A 5,916-nucleotide genomic window follows, 5' to 3' on the forward strand; every position below is an offset into this window, starting at 1 on the left:
AATAACAAAATCCTATGTGGCTCTCTAAAATCTCTGGGAAAAACTCCTCTTTATATATATATATTAGATTATGTGGTAATGAGAGAATTGATTAGAAGTGATAATAAATGAAATTATTGGATATGTAGAGTCAACTACTCAACTCTAATTTACTTTTAAAAAAAAAAAAAAAAATTACTAAAAACATTATTTGCTCTAATGTGAAGTAAAAACACTATTTGAGTGATTATTATTTGTAAGAATTCTATACAGGACAAAAATATTAGCCAAACAAGTAATAAAATTATGAAGATAATTTGTGTTTGCGTTTGATTCTATTTTTACACTGACTATATTTTACAATCATTATGTACAAAGATACAAGAAAACCTAATCCAGCTAAACAGCTCATCTTAATTTCCATTTTTGGCCATTTTTTGTTTTAATGCTGCAATTGCTAAAATAAAATGCATCGTTACAGCTCTTAATTTAATCATCCCAATGTAATGACATACTTTTATTCGACATTGTTTGAGACAATAATAACGATAATATTGGGAACGCTGAAGTCAGTTTTGGGAATAATAACACCAGAGTTGAGTTGTGTGTTTACTGTGTTATATTTTATTTTCAATTTATAATTAGTTTTAGAAAAATGATACTGTACTACAGTTAAGGGTTTCGCTAAATATGAAAATAATAAATTGTGTCATGCATTTTTAAATTAATGCTAACTAGTCTGTTAAAGTAAAATCGGGTTACAATTGATTTTTTATGAGGAAAAAAAGGTAAAGAATGGAGATCATAACAATGGAGATCACTAGGTATAGAGTTAGGAAAAATTTCACTCCCATGCTTATATCATTACCCTTCTACTCTGTATTTCCTAAATACATTCGCACATAGATATATCAATGTAAAGGTCTAGTTAAGGTACCCCGTAGCTTATTTATTAACAAGATAGATAAAAGATAATTTGTTTCCTCGAGCATCCACAGACATCTAATAATTGCCTTGAGAAAAACACTTATTTCGACTTTTTAGTTACAATACTTTTCTTTCCTATAAGCATTTTAGTTGTTTTGAAATACAAGAGTTGTAATCTTGATTCATGGTGTGACCACTTTTTCTAATTTGTCTCTCTATCACTCTCTTTATCACATGGGTGTCCTAAAATACCGCGCATCCCCACGGCGCCAAAGACACAAAAGAGATGAAATATACAAATAATGTATGTATGTACACCATATTAGATTCCCAAGCTGATGAGAGACAAAGCATGCTCTGCGTTAGTCTGTAAAGTGTGTTGTAACTTCTATGTTGTCTCTTGCCGCACGAAGATTATATGCTCCTTAAATCTATACCACTTCGTATATCTATACTGTTAGAGTGGAGAATTTGAGTTGTTCAAAAGAAATTCTTTTAAAAAATAAAGTTTAAATTGTAATTAACCATTTAACATAAAGATTACATTTTTAGGCATTAAAAAAAAATAAAAAAAATAAAAAATAAAAAAAAAAACATTCAAGACAACTATTACTACCTCCAACTTTTATTAATAATATAAAATATTCCAAAGTTACAAATAATAAAAATCGGAGACATAAACAAAATAATAAATAAATTGAAATACTATATTCAATGAGTCATTTAATTTTCAAATCACTAATTAATACTTGAAAAAAAATTATTACAAGCAATAAATCTCACCATATTTCGAATAATTTGGAAACTTTTTATTTTTAAGATAGCACCAATAGGATTATACAAGACTCACACCGTTTTAAAAAATAAAAAATCTGAACATTTGTTTTTCAGATGTATATAATGGTTAATTATCTAACAATTTGTATTAAAAATATTAATGGACGAAAATCTTTAAACTCGCTTTTAAGCATTTGATAAGGAATTAGACCTTTCCTTCTTCCGAGCCTTGAAATATATACCTAACTTAAGCACATTTCTAATTTCTAATCAAATCCAATGACTTTTCAAAACATTGACAACTTATTTTTTGTAGTTGATTTATTTTTATTTACTTCGTACTGGTACATAATAACAAGAAAAATATATGACATTGAGAGTTACGATTCAGAATATATATATATATATAATTTTTTTTTCCATATAGATACGTAATAATATATACATTATACAGGAAATATTCTTACATGAATATGAAAATAATATTCTAACTAAGGAAATTAAAATCTTTCCCAAATATCAGGCATCGTTTTTAGTTTTTAGTTTTTAGTTTTATGTTTTTTTAAAAATAAAAAACCAAAAATAGGAAATAAGTAAAAGGTGTTTCTTCTTTTCGGTTGTCAGTTTTCAAAATTATTATGATTTTAATAAATTTGACTAATTTTTGATTTATCATAAGACATTTATCATATGGTTTTTAAAAACAAAAAAAACCAAAAAAAGAAAAACCACAATAATACCAAATGAGGCCTCAGCTACTTATTTTGAACTTACAAATCTTTTTCTGATAAAAAAAAGATAAAAAAAAAAAAAAAAAAAAAAAAAAAAAAAAAAAAAAAAAAAATCAGTCTTTTCTTCTTGCATGTTAGCTTGGCTTCACGGTGAAGCTCACAATTTTTTCCTATGAAATAAACGGCCCATATTGTAGGAGACCCAGACTATATAAGTTAACATCAAAATATTAACATCGATATTTAATTTTAAATTTGGATTAATAAAGATTTGCTGGAAATTAATTTTATTCTAACAAATTAATTCGACGATTGTGCTACATAATTAGAAGAAAAATATGAATAATTATGATACGTAAATATTATATTTTTAAATCAATCCATTTAGATCTGCCATTGATATAGTTTTTATTACACAAAATACACTTTTCTTAAAAAATTTTACTTTAAAAATTACAAGTAAATACATAATTAAAATCAAAGTTAAGCAAATTTAACAGCTCAATAATACAATTAGAGTAAAATATCACCTTTTAAAATTTTGAATTAAGCAAGTTTTGGCAGCTCATCATTCAACAATATCTTTCCAACCTGTTGACGGACCAAAAAGTAGAGTTAATTTCCCTGAAGAATAGTTACTTTACGAAATCAAATCATATAAAAAAAATATATACTAGTTGTAATAAAAGCAAGATTGTATCAAAAATAATTAGAAGAATAAAAGAATAAAAATGAGCAAGTCAATTAATTAAAATGGAATGTAAAAATTAAAAGGAGTATGCTTGGCTCCTCATACGCCATCCATGGAGGCCATCGATAATCCGGTGGACTCTGTGTATGGCATACAGGGAGCCAGGCATACGCGTAAATGAATATTGACATTCTACATATATGTAATTTTTCATCGCTAAATATCTCTAAACCGGCATACAAGTATATATGCAACGAAACGATTGTTGTTTCGATTGTTTCGCATAAACTAAACATCTATACATGAAGGTGATGTGATGAAATTTGGAGTATAGTATATGATAGTAAGAAAGAGGGAGAGGGAAAAAAAAGGGGGTTGGAATATGAGAAATAGTAGGGAATTAAGGTTGAGAAGGAGAAAGAGGGGAAAATTAAGGTGATAGGGTTTGTTTGGTAGGGTGGTATTTGAAGTAGAAGGAAAAAGGAGAAATCTATGAGAAAGGGAAATTAGAGAAATGAGAGATCAATCCCACGCTCCTCCCCCACCTAATCAATATATATATCCCTACTATTCTTTCTTTCCTTATGTGTTACTATTATTAAATTAATTTTAAATTTATATCTTTCGTCATCATATTATCGTCTCATCAACTAATTAACTATATTAAACATAGAGTTAAATACGGGTAATAATCAATGAAAATTACGAGTAGTTATTATTATCAGTAAAATGACAATTTTATTTGATAAAAATCAATCGTTAAATCTATTTCTATAAGTCTATAACTAAAAAAACAAAGGTCGATAGTCGTTTAATGATATCGGTTACTAAAATTATGTTTAAGAGATATTTTATGGGGATTAAACCTCAATTATATAGGGTATCTCAAGTTTTAGGTAGTATAAGATACTTTTCCTTATTTGAAAGGATATGATTGATGTTAGTTTTTGCACAATGTGTTTAGACAACGAGTTTGTTTATGTTCATGATCGATATTTATACCAATAATGTATATAAACTTTTTAATTAATACTCTGTAACTTTAATTATCGATACAATTTTATATATGGAGTATTATAAATGTATTCATATGAATTTCATTCTAAACTTATCATCCATCCCCCTATTTTTAACACCTTACACCCCTACTATTCTTTCCTTATGTTTTACTATGATTTTAGTATTATTATATGAATTTTAATACTACATCTTTCATTATCAAGTCATCGTCTCTTGAACTTTTTTATATTTAAATTATATGAAATTTAGTTATATATAATAAGTAAAATGACTTTACATGGAAATAATTTATAAATCGTTAAATATATCACCCTAGCTAATTAAATGAAACTAGTGAATCAATAATAAAAATAATAACAAAGAAAAAGGCGTAAGTAGGGTTATATATATATGTCACCCTACTCACGTTAGTCGATGTCAGTTACATATTAGAATTAAATTCAGCATATATCTTAAGAAAATAAAACCTCAATTATACATAATAACTCAATTTTAGGCAGTATAAGATACTTTTCTTAATATGAAACGCAAAATGTTAGTTATTACATGACGTCTTTATAAAACGATTTTATGTATTTTTATGGTGATTTATACCAACAAATCAACAATGTATAATTTTTTTTTTGGACAATAACTTCTATTAACGATACAAATATATATTATAGTATTACGGAGTACTTATTAATATACTTGCATAATAATTAATTTAAATTTATTTCTATCATATCAATCTCCATACTAGTTAGTTATAAGAGTGCTTTAGTGAATATATATATATATATATATCACTTAATAATCGTCTAACTTATTCTAAATAAATTAGTCAAAATAGTGAAAACACAATATTTTATTAAATATACCTCACAGTATGTATAGCATTATAGACAGATTTCTAAGCATGAAAAGATAGCATAACTGAATTAAACTAAATTGGTATTCAATTTATTAAAAAAAAATTAGGATTCTATTAGTAAAATCAATCAATCAATAAACCTATACTAAAGGCGAAATCAGGAATGACACTTGTCATTTCCTAGTTAAAAATTTTCCCGCCTTTTTTTTCCTTTTCTTTTTAGTTTTTTGAAAACATATTTAATTTAATCCAATTACATTCAAAATTTTTTTTACATATATTCTATATACTAGGAAACTTTTAGTTACAAAAATACTAACATTGATTTAAAATAATGTATTGAAATATATTCTTTTCCGAAATTGTTATAATATTATCAATATCAATTTTTTTTCTCCAACTTTTATCATTTGATAATAAAATTTATTTTAATTAAAAAAAGAAAAATTATTTTGGTAGCATACTTTGTATTAATCTTAAAATTATACATAACATTTATAAGAACCAAATAAGTTTGTTATAGTATACTTTGTATACAACATATATTGAAAAATTATTGAATTATTGTAAACATTTATGTGATTATTTAAAAAATAAAAATCCCTCCTACTCACTAAAGATATATTTAAAAAGTTGATTATTGAATACTAATTATCCTAAAGTAAAATGAACTCAGCTAAATTTTCATATTATGTCGATCAAAGTGTGTCAACAATTTAAGGACAAATGTATATGAGTTCGTATATGGGTACTAACCTAAGCTAATATTTTAATTTTCTTATATAAAATCTTATAGCTTCTAAGTTTCTATTACTATATTTATTTATTTAAACAATCCAATTCAATAACCTTTACGTATTTAGTATTGTATAAACTAATTAAAATTCAAGTTACTTTATTACAAATAATTTTTTTGGATAAATTATCGTTGAATTAAC

The 5,916-nt window shown here is 25.2% G+C and overlaps 1 long non-coding RNA gene across 1 annotated transcript; it reads right to left on the reverse strand.

Moving 5' to 3' along the window:
- Positions 1–808: 808 nt before the first annotated feature.
- Positions 809–3,593, reverse strand: LOC145579003 (uncharacterized). The gene is made up of 2 exons (XR_014098967.1): positions 2,945–3,593; positions 809–1,360 (listed from the first exon to the last, which is right to left on the reverse strand). It is a non-coding gene; the product is annotated as an uncharacterized LOC145579003 (long non-coding RNA).
- Positions 3,594–5,916: the final 2,323 nt, after the last annotated feature.

Source organism: Chenopodium album, chromosome 14 (assembly GCF_948465745.1).
Source record: "Chenopodium album chromosome 14, dcCheAlbu1.1, whole genome shotgun sequence".
Classification (NCBI taxonomy): domain Eukaryota; kingdom Viridiplantae; phylum Streptophyta; class Magnoliopsida; order Caryophyllales; family Amaranthaceae; genus Chenopodium; species Chenopodium album.